The sequence below is a fragment of the Vigna unguiculata genome, chromosome 10 (genome assembly GCF_004118075.2).
Source record: "Vigna unguiculata cultivar IT97K-499-35 chromosome 10, ASM411807v1, whole genome shotgun sequence".
Lineage (NCBI taxonomy): Eukaryota > Viridiplantae > Streptophyta > Magnoliopsida > Fabales > Fabaceae > Vigna > Vigna unguiculata.
The window spans coordinates 12,400,902-12,417,600 of record NC_040288.1 but is presented as its reverse complement, the minus strand read 5'-3'; the positions used below and the strand labels follow the sequence as shown (position 1 = coordinate 12,417,600).

The 16,699-nt window shown below is 30.5% G+C and overlaps 3 non-coding genes across 3 annotated transcripts; 1 reads left to right on the top strand and 2 right to left on the bottom strand.

Annotated features, from left to right (window-relative positions):
- Positions 1 to 660: 660 nt before the first annotated feature.
- Positions 661 to 734, bottom strand: TRNAN-GUU. Its single transcript has one exon. It is a non-coding gene; the product is annotated as a tRNA-Asn (tRNA).
- Positions 735 to 1,246: 512 nt separating this feature from the next.
- Positions 1,247 to 1,320, bottom strand: TRNAN-GUU. Its single transcript has one exon. It is a non-coding gene; the product is annotated as a tRNA-Asn (tRNA).
- A 14,176-nt stretch (positions 1,321 to 15,496) lies between these two features.
- Positions 15,497 to 15,570, top strand: TRNAN-GUU. The gene has a single exon. It is a non-coding gene; the product is annotated as a tRNA-Asn (tRNA).
- Positions 15,571 to 16,699: the final 1,129 nt, after the last annotated feature.

Sequence of the window (16,699 nt, the reverse complement as noted above, 5' to 3'; positions counted from 1 at the left end):
CTTGAATTGCATAAAACCTCATAATTGAGTATGAAATCGCAAGAAAATCAAACGAAAAAAGGTTTAAACTTTCACGTGGAAGACAAAGAATTATATAAATAGAAAAGTATAGAATGTGTTGTTACGAGATCGAGTGGTTAAAGATGAGATGATCCTCATCAAGAATTGTGGCAGGGACGGGTATTATGGCGGGATATGTACATCCCCATACCCAATTGAAAAAGTCGAGAATTCCCCATACTCATACCCATACCCATACACAGTCAATGCGGGGATTGGGGACGAGTTTGGACAATACACATGGGGTCGAGTTTATTTGTCATCTCTATAAAAGAGGCTAATTTAAAACTCTGATACTCATCTTCACGTGGATAAAATTTTAGGAGTTTTGAGTAAATTAGTGGTAACTGTGATTCCGTGTTATATATTTTCAATATACACACACATTTTAAATAATTTATATGTTACCTTATTAATTATGTTTTAATTCAAACATGAAAAATTTATTTTAAAAATAAAAGTTAAGTGTTACATTATACATATACATAGATAACAATGATATTGCATTACTTAAAAAAGTGAGGTTGTGATATTATTTATCACTATCATAATATTAATTTTTAAGAACAAATGTAAACAAATAATTGAAATGTAAAATAACGCTAGAAGGAGGGCTTGAACCTCCGACCTTGTGGTTAACAGCCACATGCTCTAACCAACTGAGCTATTCCAGCTATTCAAGGGATATAAATCATATTTAAAACAATCTTAACACTAATTTTCTTGAATTATAATTGATCTTAAATTAATTGTTGTGATTTGTCCATTGAGATTAATTGAGCTTTAACTAGAATCATTTATTAAAATCAATTTTTAAACTTTGGTAGATGTTTGATGTTCTATACTAACCTTTCCTCTAGTGTGTTATCCTCTTAACCAATTGTTTTGTGGCTAGATTGTTTCCATCATGTTCTTGACCCTTATTAAAATGTCTAGATAGACAAGTTGAATTAGACAATCTAGTCTATCGAACTTCACTAGATGATCTAATGGATTATCCATGAGTTGAGTTCTAATGATATGATATATTGCATAGATGCTTCCTAAACATAACTCTTACGTGATAGTTGATGTAGTGATAGATGGTCTAATTAACCTATTTGCAACTCATCCTCCATTTCTATTATTATTTCATAAATTTATGCTCTACAAATGTTCTAAATATATCTTACTTGATTAAAAACAACGCTAGAAGGAGGGCTTGAACCTCCGACCTTGTGGTTAACAGCCACACGCTCTAACCAACTGAGCTATTCCAGCCATATATGAGATTTAAATCATCTTTAAAATAATCCCAATACACGTACCTACTTATGAATGGACTTGAACTATATAATTCATGCATTTTCAATTACATTCAAAACACGTCATCTTAATTTTCTTGAATTATAATTGATTTTAAATTAATTGTTGCGATTTGTCCAATTAGGATTAATTGAGCTTTAACTAGAATCATTGATTAAAATCAATTTTTATGCTTTGGTAGAAGTTTGACCTTCTACACTAACCTTTTCCTCTAGTGTGTTAACCTCTTAACCAATTATTTTGGGGCTAGATGGTTTTCATCATGTTCTCGATAGGTGACCCTAATTAAAATGTCTAGATAGACAAGTTAAATTAGACAGTCTATTCTATTGAACTTCACTGGATGATCTAATGGATTATCCATGAGTTGAGTTTTAATTATATGAGTTGAGTCTCATATAAAAGGAAATAAAAATATGTTCAAATTAATAGGAAGATTTTAAAAATCTTTTTTTCCTAATTATTATAGTGATATTGATAGAGAAAATTCTTTTATCCTAATAATTTGTTGCTTAAAACACCTATCAAGTTGATAAATGATTATCATTCAATCCTAACTTATCTATAGTATTTAATGAAAATGTCTAGTATCTGAAATCGTGTAGGGACATGAGTTGTAACCATTAGGCCCTTGGTAAGATTATCTTTGATAAAGTGTCTGTCAATTTCAACATGTTTTGTCATATCATGTTGGACTGGATTATGGGTAATGTACTTCCCTTCCATGTGATTTGAAAATAATATTAAATAAATATAAATATTCTAATAATATCCTTGAATATGTACATATTATTCTTATAATAAATATCACACTTGTCAATTTCAACATGTTTTGTCATATCATGTTGGACTGGATTATGGGTAATGTACTTCCCCTCCATGTGATTTGAAAATAATATTAAATAAATATAAATATTCTCATAATATCCTTGAATATGTACATATTATTCTTATAATAAATATCACACTGTAATAAGTATAAATACGAGAATAATATGTCATGAATCTCATTAAACCTGATAATTGACGCACATGTGGAAATAATAAATCAATTAACAAATATTTGACCAATTAACTTTATTTGACACTCAAGTGCCACCTTTACATTTTTTGTCCACCTCTGCCAATAAATATAACTCATTCCCACAAGGAGTACTTACTAAATTTTCTCATACCATATTCATATATTTTATGCTCTTACTTACTTGAGCATTGGAGAATCTTTTGCAGGTGTCTCTCCTTATTTGATCCATGATCAAGCTTTCCACGTCATCTCGAAGGACCCATTTTTTTCAGTAAGAACATTTAACTCCCACCATGGGGCTCGGTGAAACACTTCCCTCGCACCTCTAAGGTATCCTATAAAAGACCAAGTATCATGGTTGAGATTATTATACTATGTCTTTTACACATTTGATAATATCTTATGTGTTTTTTTGTTACTTGTATTATGCGAAATACAACACAAGAATTAAAGTTAGGAAGATAATCGTCAAAAGGTACAAAATGAGTTATAGCCCTTATATGTAGGAAAATGAAATATTATATAATATGAGTTTTATTTTGGACTCTTTAACCCTATTAGGAGAGAAAACAAAAAATTGTACTAAAGAGTTGTTGAGTTTGAGGTATGGGCTAGATCAAATATGTCATGTTGGTAATAATTAAATTGTGTTTATTATTATTTATTTGATTGAAATATTTATTATTCATATGATAATGTCTTTGATTAAAATTAAAGACTTGTTATTATAATAAAGATTATAATAATGAGAAATAAGTCGTATATAATTTTAATTTAAATTATTCTTGATCATAGAATTATTCAGGATAGGACATCATTAATCTGAATAAATCAATATATGTGTAGTGGTCTTTATAAGATAAAGTTTAAAACATCTCATTTTTAAAAATTACACATATAAATGGTACTTATAGATATATGACCATTGAACTTACTTAAAGAAGAATTTTCTAATGGTTAAGATTAGGGGTGGCAATGTGGGCTTGGCCCGACGGGCCAACCCATAGACCCACCAAAAAAGTGGGGAGGACCGAGATATTGAGCCTGTTGGTTTGCAAAATTTTGGCCTGCTAACCCGCGACCCGCGCCAATTTATTGAACATCGAAAGCTTTATCTTAAGAATTAAAAAAAAATCGGGCCAATCCATAGGCGAAAAAGAATGCAGACTGGCCCAGCCCGCATTGCCACCCCTAGTTAAGATAACCTTTGAATTGCCAATGAGAAATTTCTTTGAAGAAATATATTTTTTCCTTAGACTTGAGATTATCATTGAAATAAACAAGAAATTTATTATACTTTGATATCGAACATTTACTGCTTTGTGATGTTAGTTAAATGATTATTGAGTCACTACAACAAAAATGACTTTAGACAACACTAAACGAGATCATGGGTATAAAAATGTGGTCTAAACATATTAAAGGCAACATTTTTTTAGAAGTGGCTTAAAAATATCTTAAGCAACATTTATATAAATGTTACTTATAAAAAGTGTGGGTTAATCCATAAAAATGTGGTCTAAAATACACTAAAAATTAAAGTTTTAGATTAGAAATATTCCATCCCTCCTTTTTTGACTGAAAGTGCAAAACTTAGTTCAAAAAACGCAAAAAAATTGAATTTCTTCCCGTCCTTTGATTTTAGACTAAAAATGCCAAGAGCTCATAGTGTTGAAAATGTGAAGTTTTTGAAAAACATGTACATCAAAACCATTGCCTTTTAAGGTGATTTTAAGCAACGATTTTAAAATTGTTGTCGTACTAAAAACCATTGCATATTACCTATAGTTACGCTCACCTAGACTACGCTTAAAAAATTGTTTTCTAAACTTTAGCCCACGGTTTTTGTGGTTTAACTCACATTTTTCTGTTGTTACCTAAAGCGATTTTTGCTGTAGTGAGTATGATTAAATTCTTATGGGATTAATGATTAATCAAGAAAGAATCCATCAACTCTCGGTAATGAGTTAGAGCTCTATATAAATAAAGACCTTGGTCAGGGTATTATGAATGAAAGAAATAAGGAGTTTCTTAAGTCATTCATCATGTGTTAACTTATTAGAATTTTACAGTTATGCCACATTCTATAGTTAACATACAACTATTAAAGATGAAAGAAAATATTATATTAATCTTCTAGTGGTTCTAAAGTAAAAGATACTTCATACTATCCTGTCGTTAAAGAGTGCTGCTAGACGCCAACCTTGATTAATAAAATAATGAGTTAAATTTATTAGTAGTTTAGTAATGAACCTACAAAGTCACACTTTAACGAGTGTTTTAAACTTTGTTGGACAAAAAAATATTATTGATTAAAGTAAAGAGTTTAATTTTAATTAATTAATTTTTTTATTGAAATTTTACTACATTCACTACAAGAAAACTTCTAAATAGTGACCAATTTTAGTGACTAATAATAATTAGTAACTATAGTAACAAATTTAGATACTAATTTACAAAACTAAAAATTATTGGCTACTAAAATAGTCACTATTATGAATAAAAAATTATAATTAGTGACTAAATTGGTCTTTAAAATTAGCTACCGTGGTTTTGATTACCAAAGAAAATTTGTCCGTAAAAATTAGCTACCTAGGTTTTGGCTACCAAAATGACTTAATTTCTAAATTAGTCTCTAATTAGTTAGTGACTCTAATTAATTAGTGACCAGTTATAATTTTTTATTTATAATAGTGACTATTGTAGTAACCAATAATTTTTATTTTATAAATTGGTATTAAATTAGTCACTGTAGTGAGTAGCCATTTTTGGTTTCTAAAATTTGTTCCTAATTGAGGACTTTCTTGTAGTGATTTTTTTCTAAGACCAAAAGTATAATTAATATAAAATCTATAAATCTATAAATTGATTGGGTAAGACTTGGTCAATTATATTAGTAAGCAAATAAATATTTTTTATTAATAATGATTAATAAAAATATTTGATTTTTCACTAAAAACAATAGAGCTAGAAAGAGGTTTTAAAATAAAAAGAAAGAAAAATTATGTGGGTGGTTTTCTATTTTCGTGAGGTGAGATGAGATTAATATATATATATATATATATATATATATATATATATATATATATATATATATAAAAGTCAGAGGTGTATTGATACAATTTTGACAATTTCTAATCAATAGACAATTTCTTGTTTTTTCTAGTAGAGTGAACTTTGTTATATGAAATATCATATTCTACAATTTTTTTAATTTTAGTTTGTCTATAAACAATGAACTATATCTAGTTATAAATCAACTCATTAAGTTTTACTAGACAAACTAATGTTATGAGAATATAAATGACTATTATTTTAACCTTAGTATTTTTTTACTAAAACTATATATTATTTGTACTAAGAAAAAGTTCAACCTCGATAATTTTGATTTAATGCTAAAAAATAAAGCATAAAACAATACTTCATTTGAATAATGGAAGCTTTGTCAAAGATAATATATCATGAAAGAAGTAAGTGTTTCATCTGTCAAATGATAACATTGTGCAATATTAATTGTTTCTATGTTTGATAAACAATTACGTTCTCAGACGATTGCATATAGTCATAAGCTGATATCATACTTCACGAATATCTATACATTTATTGTATGATGCAGGAAATGTTTACTCCTTACTTCCCAAGAGGATATGCTTTGAAGCTTCCATCAAATCAATGACCTCTTTGGAAATCATGCTAAAGTCATTAACATAGAAAAGACATTTTATGTTCGACACTTTTGGCTTTTTACATCAGGTCTAAGTCAAGTGTAGATTCGAGAGATGTAAATTTATGTCTGTTCAAAAAACATATGTAAATTTATGTTTGGTGCCAATGAGTTAGATGTAAATTAACGAAATAATGTTCTGATAATGTTCATGCTTTTTAGATTTCTTTTTCTGATGTTCTTTAGATTAACCTAAGTAACACGTTAGAGGCATAAGTGCAAGAGAATGAATGTATCATAACAAAAGGGCTTACCAACTACGAATCGAAAACATAATGAAAGAAACCAAAATTTATGTCTGATGGGAAAGGGTCAACCACAAATTTTGACTGATTAATTATAAAAATGCCACCGCATATTTTTCATGTATGATGTCCTTTGATCAGAAGTAAATCATCGACGTGATAATCCAATTTTATGTTAGTGAGTTTTTTTGTTTCACCAAATTGCTTTGTCAACTCTATGGGGATGTTGTGTGACTAGGAGAAGTACATTTAATGCATGCATGAAGTGCACTTAATGTATTTATGTGTTAAAGAAAACAAAGATAGTGTTTCGATCAAAGAGGGTATAGAATGACCTTAGACCGAAGACAATAAGAAGGAAATATTTTAATCATAGCTAATGACTCACTTAGGTTAAAATAATTCCCTCCCTTGACCGTGGGAGTAACACTCTTATTTATAAGCAAGTCGGGTACACTTTTCGTAGATATACACAATCAAATATTCTTAAATAATCTAATAAAAAGATAATTAGTAAATAACAACTATAATATCTCCTAATTTAGTTTATATTTATCAAATGTAGATGAGATTTTCCTCCAAGATTTTCCTCCAAGATTTTCCTTTATATTCTCGAATATTCTCCTCTCAATTTCAACTTCTTATAGTGAGGTCGGTCTTAGGGTGACATCCTCACAAATCTTGAATCATCAACCAGCTACCTTCAGTGGTGTCGGTCCTAGGGTGACATCCTTGCAAATCTTGAATCATCAATCAGCTACCTTCAGTGGCGTCGATCTTAGGAAGACATACTTCTGGATTCTTGCAATGACCTCGTCTCTGTGGAGACATCCTTCTAGATTCTTCACAGATTCTCTTCCATGCTTCCCTCTGATATTCCCAAATTTCATGCTACCAGCCTTATGCTTGTAACTCCGCAGATTTATTATGAGAATTTATCTAGGTGGTCGGTCTTAAAACGACCTCCCCTATAGACCCTCAAGGAATCCATCAATGATGTCGGCCCTAAAACCACACCTTCTATACCTCCCCTGTCAGTATTATACCGACGACCTACTTCTAGGAGGGAACAAATAGGATATGAGAAAAAGAATGAAATAAAATCTCATATATTTTCTAATATACCATTTATAGGTACTTCGTCAAGTGGTTTCATGAGCAAAGAGTCACAAAGAAAAACTAACCATAAAGGATCCAAACAAACATGGGTACCTAAATAAAAAATAATTCCTTTTGCTGATATGTTCAACCTGACAAAGAAAACCCCTACCATGGTACATGAATAATGGCTACTTACAACATATGACTCAAGAAATGTTTATATTCTAAGACCTCCAAATAAAGAGAGCAGGCAAGGTCATTTATTTGGAGGAGACTAATAGGGGAGGATCATTGGAATTGGTTGAGTAAATATGAAACCTTTTATATCTATCAATAACTTTCTTTTAGTTGAAGGTTTTAAACATAACTTATTAAGCATAAGTCAATTATGTAACAATGGTAGTAGAGTTTTGTTTAACAAAGACCAATGTATAATAAATAACAAATATGAGATCAAATTATTTTCTACCAATAGACAATGAAACCTATGTAAAATTGATATGGAAAAGTTGTTTGCTTAAAAAGGCTCTTACCTCATGACTATTAATAAGGATCACTTCCAATATCATCTACAAAGTATTCTTAGACACCATCTTGCCAAGGTTGTATGCTTTGAAATAGAAAATTTTACGCAGTTGTTCCACCAACACCTAGAAAATCCAAAGCCTCTACCTCTAAGATTGTCTATTGTGATTGGAGTTATTTTTTCATGAAAAGAAAGGATTTACAAGAACCTCAAATGAAGAAGAGGTTGTAGTTACATGTCACGAGAAAATGATGGGGGATTCATATATCACTTCATCATCCTATATCATGATGAAGAGAACTCTCATATTGAGAAAGGAAGAATCATTTTAGGCTACCTATTTTTTATGGCCCATCAACATGTTCTCACCAGATGACTTTAGAATTTTTTTTTTTGCTAAAACCATAGTTCGTCTTTTGGAATATGGTCCAATCCATTCCATGAGGAGTCATTGGTCATTATGATCTAACAATGGATTCTTTTCTTAATATAAATCCTACATTGGGAGAGGATGTTGAGACTACCATAGCATGAAGGCGTATGAAGAATGAAATGCACATGGAATACTTATCTTTCATCTTATAATGGTATGCTAAATCTCAAAGGTTAGTTGATAAGCAAAAAGAAGAGTCTTGAAGAGCTGAAGAAGAGACTTAGAAAGCTAACAATGAAGTTAAAAACAAAGAATAAGAAGATGCTCTAAGGAATGAGGATGAAACCTTAGTGTTTCAACATGTTGGGGCAATATTAGATGTAACAAAGCTTGTCCAAGCTCAAGAAGATCAACATCAACAATTAGATGCTCTTGTCAGACCATCTACCATGCTGAACATTGTTCAAAAAATGATACAAGATGCTTTACATGAAGAAAGTCATGCAACTATCAAACAGCTCAGGGCTATGGAAAGTCAAGCTCAAAAGATTGAGCAAGTTGCCTCCAACTTTGTTTCCCAGATTCAAAGCTCATTTGCTTAACTTCTAAGGCAATTAACCCCTTCATTATCCTTTTTTTCCTATAATGGTTAACCACCTTAACCTTCACCTTAATCTCCACCTTACTTCCAACAATGATGACCTTTTCTAGGATCCTTCTTTGTTGTTAACAAAAATGGGAGAGAAGAAAAAGTTTTCTTTTTTTTAAGTTTTGAATTAAGTTTTATCTATTTACTTTTATTTTGTGTTATTTATTGCTTTTTGACAATATATTTACTTGTTTTTGCTTCACAAAAACACTTGTGCATTCAATACATATTTTGTTGTGCTTAATCATATTGTTGCTTTATATTCATTATTTTTTATATGTGTTACGCACTTATAATTTTTGTCATCATCAAAACTATTGGATAGTCTATTGGAGTTAGATCATCTAATGGGGTTTTAAAGATTGGACAATCTAAGGTCTCGAAAAGAGTTATTGTGAGGGTGTTCCTTCTTGTAGTTTTTTACTTAATTGCAAGTATTGTTCACGTACTTGTTGGGGGTGATGTTGCAAGATTGAAACATCATTTTGTTATAACAAATGAAGATGTCATTGCATGTACCTCTGTTTTGGATGATATTAAATACCAGTTTTTTAAGTTGTTACGAGATAGAAAAAGAATCAAATTGTTGAAGAAATGGATATCCAAAATAGTAATAAAAAAGGAGCAATGAATTAATTCACCAAGAAGGGAAAATAAAAACTTATAAATCAAAAAAGCATGAATATAACGTTTAAAGATAGAGAGTTGGTGATTCTAGACATTTGCAAATCACTCGCAATGTTTTACTATTTAGTTCAGTAAGAAGCTCTTTGTTTGTCCAAATGATAAAATATGTTGTTCAATATGGATAGTATTTAAGGCCACCTAATTTTCATGAAGTTAGAGTATTATATTTGAAAAAGACAATTGACAATATCAAAGCTAGTTTGGAGAAATATAAGGTTGAATTCAATGGGAGAAATGTGGTTGTACTTTGATGTGTGATGGTTGGACAATTGGAAAAGGGAAGTCTCTTACCAACTTTTTGGTAGATATTTCGAGTGAAACAATTTACTTAAAATATATTGATACTAGTAATGTGATCAAAGATGTTAAACAATATTTTGAACTATTAGATTCTATAGTAGAAGAAACTAGGGAGAATAATGTTGTAAATTAATATTACCTTAATCCTTAGTAACTAACTAAAATAGTGTACTTTTTGATATTACAAATTAATAATGATCTTCACTACTTATTTTTATCTTTTCTTTTGTTAGATTTTATTATAACAAAAATGCTCTTAGAGAGCCAAATGTGACCAAGCTACCTCAGACTCGGCAAGAATTGTCCTTGGTCGAATTCATGTCGGCCTACTAAGCCGACATGTATCCAGCTCCTATCTACTTGGCTAGGATGACACTACACTAATCATGGTGGCGAGGTATGTTAATTACATTTTCATTAATTATAACATTTATTGCTTGCTAAAGCACTTGGCTGACTTGGGCATCAAAGTGTGTTCTACATATACAACCCCTACCCGATTTAAGAAGGACGAGTACCCTTAGAATTGAAGGTTCATAGTGTTTGAAGTGCTTTGGAGTCTCTACAGGATATATTTGACTCTATAATAACAAAAAACTTCAATGTAGATAGTGAAGTTTTATATGATTTTATGACACCATATAAAAAACAAACCCAAATAGAAGAATGAAATTTCAACTTGATGAACAATTTCATAGAGTCAAGAAAGCCTAAGAATGTTCTTGAAGAAATACGACAGTAGAAATAGGAAATAAAAAACAACCTAGTAAAACATTTAATTATTCTTCATGATTTCATAAAAAACATGACAATCAAGATGTCATTTATCTATGTTTGCATTTTATTTGAAATTGCATCTCTTTTGTAGGAAAGTTGTGAGGGTTTTGAGTGTCACTTGTTGTACTAATGGGTGCAAAATAAATGGGTGCATATCTGATCAAGTGCATACTAAAAGAAAAAATCGCTTAAGGAAAAATAAATTTAATGCTTTTGTGTTTGTTAGGAATAATCTTCAATTTGGCATGAGACAAAAGGTTAGAGAAGAGAAAAAGGATACCTGTGATCCTATATGTTTATCTAACATTGAATCGAATAATGAGTGGATTACCAAAAAATTGGATCCTTTCCTACAAAATGACGTTTCATGGATGGATATACATGAATCTTTACTCTTTAAAAGGGAGCTCCAAGTAAGAAAAGGAAGAGTGATATTTGGTTAAATTTTAAAAAACTTGTGAAATTAAGTTAATCATAAATTCTATAATGCTTACAAATTTTGTGTTTATGTAATAGGTTTAAGAAATTTAAATACTAGGGATGATAAAAAGGAAAAATTTACCATAACAACAAATGGTAATGATATTGAAAAGATGATTGGAGAAGTTAAGGAAGATAACTATTAGGGTAAAGTCCAACATGCTCTTATTAACTTTGATTGAGTATTTCTAAAACAAAGTATAAATCACAAAGTGCTTCGTCATAAAGAAATATTTTTGTAAATAACAAATCTTATTAGACGTATGTGTTTTATTTGACAAATGTAACAAATCTTGTTGTCTTTGTTTCATTTGATAAGTCTGACTCAAACTATAAGAACACATTCTTAGCCTAATGTTGTACCATAGAAAATATTTAGTATTCTTATTCTACTATGTTGTAGTGAATCTTTTCATCTCACATCTACCAATAAGATAACGTAAAGCTCATGTCTACATCTACGATCTCTTGAAAGATGTGTTAAAGTTTCTCCATGCCAACAACTAACATGACATGCCTTTGTGTTAACTTTAGGAAGGCTATTTGTATGAACTTGAAAGTGATCTAACTTCAAGTATGAACCATATAAGAACATCTAAGACTCTAGAAAAAACAAATCAATCGGTGAAAATGCAAACAAATGGACTGAATATGTGCATGAACATCCACAAGCTTCATTGAGATAATCATTGCTTATTGTGTGATGTTGCAACATGATTGAGCTTCCAAAATGAAAGTGGAGCCGTTTAAACTAAGAATTGATGACAAGCAAAGCAATTACACATGACTAGACAACATGGAAAGATGATAAACTGAAAATTAAACACAAAAAGAAGAATCACCGAACAAATGAAAGAAAACAGCAGCCAAAATGTAAAAACAGTGTTGGAAAATAAAATGGAATCCTAAGAACAAATGTGACCCAAAAATCATGGAGATCTACAATTTGAATCCATAGAATTCATGTAGATTCATAGATGTTCGGTTGATTTGAAGGAAACTTGAAGAAAACTTAAGGAAAATGGAAGAAGAACACAAAAAATGAAAGAACACAATGAAAAATGGATGAACAACACGGAAATTGCCAGAAAAACACAAGAATAGACCGAGAACCTGACTTGAGACTCCAAGCATGAGTGGCTCTTGATACCAATTTGATGGAGCTCCAATGTGTGGTGGCTGGTAGGAACTCTTTGGGCAGTGGAAAATGGCATGGAGACAAGTGTTTAAGGCTCTTGTAGCAATGGAATTTAGAGTGGTGAAAGGAGAACTAGACTAGAAACTAGACTAGTGGAAGGTGGCTAGAGGAAATGTTGTAAACCTCTAGCTTAGGTGCTCTCAAAATAATAGAAGAGTGGAGTGATCTTAACACAAACATTCTATTAAAAATTTCAAGAGTGATTATAATAGCCTAAACTTTAGGCTTTTATATGAAAGCAAATACACATAAGCACTCTTAGCCCTTGGATGAAAAAGGCATTCAATCTTGGTTGTGGAAGATGGCTTGGAGAAGGAGCAAGGCTCATGGCCATTGGATGATGCCTTGAAAAATGAGGAAGCATTCCTAGCCCTTGGATGCAATGGATCCATGAGGTGTAAGAAGGAATGTTAACTTCTACTTAGTCCACCTTGGACCTTTGGTAGCTCATGGCAGATATCCTATTAGGCTTAGTCAAGCCCAATTTTATCAATTCAACTACACATTGTTTGATTTATTATTCTAGAAAACAAGGCCTAAACAATGGGCCAATCTTATTGTTATTCTACTGCTCTTTGATACACCTCTTCAAATCTTCACATCTTCTTTGGCCCATATGAAGAGTGTGAGAAGCCCATGTGGGTTTGAGCCATCTTGGATAAAGCCCAATTGGATCTTTTTTAGCATGCCCTTTATTATTGGGCCTCTTGGTGGGCTTTGGGATTGAGATGCATGTGGGCCATGGATTGGGCCTTGAGCATGATTTGGGCCTAGGCGTTGGCCCAATCTATAAGCCTTTTTGGGATCACATCAGGAAGGCTATTTTTTCGTACAATCTTGTGATTAACTCTAGTTTGGTAAAAGCATTATGACCTAGACGTGGCACCCCATTTAATGTTGTTACTGTACCAGTAACGGAAAGGACTACATTGAGATCAAATTTCCAAAATAGGGACCAAATTGAGATGAAAAAAAATAGAGGGACCAAATTGAGATTTCACTACGAAAATAGGGACCAAAGGTATGATTAAACCTTTTTTTAGCATCAAAAGAAAATCTCTAATAGGGTATTTCGTCTGGTCTAAACATAAACAATAAGCTACTCTTAACTAAAGATAAAGAAAATTGTTTTTGAGATCAATCGGTCATGGTTTTCAGTTACTAAAGAGGGGTAACATCTTTTGATGTTTATAAGGTTAAGCTCTCTTTACTTGTTTGCTAAATGAACACAAACAATCTTCTTACAAAGTTTTAGTCCACATAAAATTTTGACAGAGTTTCAACACTTGCAAACAATGACTATTCTACTTGTTTTCTTCTTCAAGGAGTGTCTTGATACAATCACTTGAAGAAAGTATTTGTTGCGATCCTTTTTCTGGACATTGAGATGTTCTGAACCCATTTTTAATATCTCTTTTTCTTCTTCTTTTATCTTCTATCGAGCTTTATAGTTGTGGACCACTAAATGTGCTTCATGCATCATTGATTGCTCTTGGCTTCTTCACACAATACCCTTGATAATTGGTATTACTTATCTCCTTAGGTTGCATGGTTGCTTACTCTAAATCATGGTAAAAACACACATCGTACTAAGTAAACAATTAAATTAGAGTTGAAATATGTTTGTGTCATGATAGTTGGTGGACAAAGCAACTTTAACTCATTTCCCAAAAAATATTTGAATAAAATTTGTATTTGGCACAAATCTTCATGTCGACAAATGAAGAAGACATTCCTTGCGATATAAAATTAAAATTCAACAATATTCTTTATATTTATATTAGATTAAGATTTGTTTAATTTATCGTCTAATCACCACTAATAATTTATCGAATGAAGTGGAAAGAATATGTTTGGTATTTTGTTGATTGTCAAATGAATCCCTTGCAATTTTTTTCATGCTTTGTTCATTGTCTATTAGGCATTAGATACATCTTCTTCATGTTCCACACTTTGTTATGTTAAACACTTAATTAAAATTATATGACTATTGAGTTTTTCGCTAACATAGGATCCAAATAATACTCAGGTTTTAGCTAGGAGTGGTTGTTATTCAAACAATACTTAGATTTTTAGCCAAAAGTAGTTAAATGTCCAAATAATTATTAGGTTGTTTTAATTAAGAATGATTGAGGTAGAAATAATACTCATTTGTATCTTTGCAAGATTAGTCTACTCAGTAAAACTTGATCAAGTTGATCAAAAACTGAACGTAATACGAGGTTACAAATGAACTAGTAAAAAATATTAAGTGTAAATCCTTCTTTTTCTTAATTTATTTTATCTTTCATTTCATTGTATTGAATTCGTGCCAATAAAAAATAACTTTAATAAACCAAGACTACAAAAAGTTTTGATAGATCATGTATAAAAAAAAAAAGATTGCATTTGGTTGTCAGTGAAAACTATAAAAAAGATTTAACACATAATTCAATTCTCACTTTTTGTCTTTTTAACTTGACCACACAAGCATTCAAGCATGAAGAAGCATTCAAGCATGAAGATGAATTATAAAAGATTGTCAAATTAATTAGAAGAAGAAGATTAGTTAAGTAAACTCGGAGATGGTATATAATGCATTTAAAATTTAAATATAATTATATTTTACTTAGTTTTTCTTTAAAAATATTATATTTCATTTATTTATTATATACCATGCCATTCATAATTAAGAAAATAAAAAACAAATCATAATTCAAGTCTCAATTTGATAACCATGGGTTCGACTAGATTTAAGGCATTTTCTTAGTATTATTTAAAACTACTTGAGTTTTTAATGAGTGTTTTCATTGACTATCAAATTGTGTACGTGCCATGTTTCATATAGAACACCCACAAGTAACACATTTCAATCAATTTGATTGTTGCCCATAAAATGCTCAGAGTTAACTTCATAATTGATATTATTGAATATCCAGTCATATCCATTTGAAAGAAATTAAGGGGTTAATGATTGATTCTAGTCTAGATTTGATTACTCATCACACAGTCATGCAGAATATTTCTTCTAAAAATATATATGAGTTATTGAACAATAAATATCAAAAGCTGGAATAGCTCAGTTGGTTAGAGCGTGTGGCTGTTAACCACAAGGTCGGAGGTTCGAACCCTCCTTCTAGCGAATTTTTGCATTTTTTTTCTTTACATTTATTTTGGTTTTGGTTTTCTGTTTTTCATTTTTTTCTTTTATTTTGGCATAATTGAAAATTTAATATTATGGTCGATGAGGGATAACAGTATTATTATCTTAGTGTAATATAAACTTAACTTTTGTTTTTAAAATGTATTTTCATGTTTAAATTAAAACATAATTAATAACGTAATGTGTACATTGAAATTATATAAAATGGGGGTGACGGTTACCAGTAATCTACTCAAACCCCAGAAAATCTGATGGATGTGAAGATGAGTATTAAATTTTAAATAAGCCTGTTATAAATTTGTTTTCAGTGTTTTGTGGGAGACAGATTAATTGAGCTAAATAGATATTTAATCCGACAGCTTACTATACCTATAAATAATAGGTTAAAATCTTCCTTATAAAAAATAAAATTATATTAAGGAAATAACAACTACACCTACTAAATAATTATTGTTGAGTGTAAGATTATCCAAGAATTCACATCTTTGTCTATGTTTAAAAGAATACAAAATTATGGAGAAAAATGTGAATTCAATTTTTATTTAGTAGATCACGTTGTGGATTTTCTTGACAAATGATAGCTCATCCTCAATGGAATGCATGATGGTTCTTTGACCTTTAGAGCTTTTGAAAGAGTATTTATTTTTCATCGTTTTGCATTGGATGTTTCTTGGAGAAAACTATCTAGTGATCTAGAGAAAAAAAAAAAGATAGAATATTTCATTATAGTGCAAACTCTTAATCTTGAGTCATTGTTTAGGAAGCTGTGTGAAGAGCTTTAAATGAAGATCACATTTGATGACCTTAAAAAAAATTTAACATCCTTATATAATTTTAATGTAATATCAAATTAACCATCAACATTGCCCGTAATTTAGAGCATTGCTCATAATCTATAACATGTTATTACTGAAAAAAAAAAAAGGTGTAGGTTTTTCAAGATGACATGAAAAGATTGATCATAGATCGAATAAGAGAGAGGGTCATTTGGAAAAGATTCGTCGATACTCAAGTCAATAAGAATATAAAATATATGAATATATAATGTGAGTAAGAGAAATTAAGTACTTCATATGGGAATGCCTAGAATTTATAGGCAAAAGAGGAC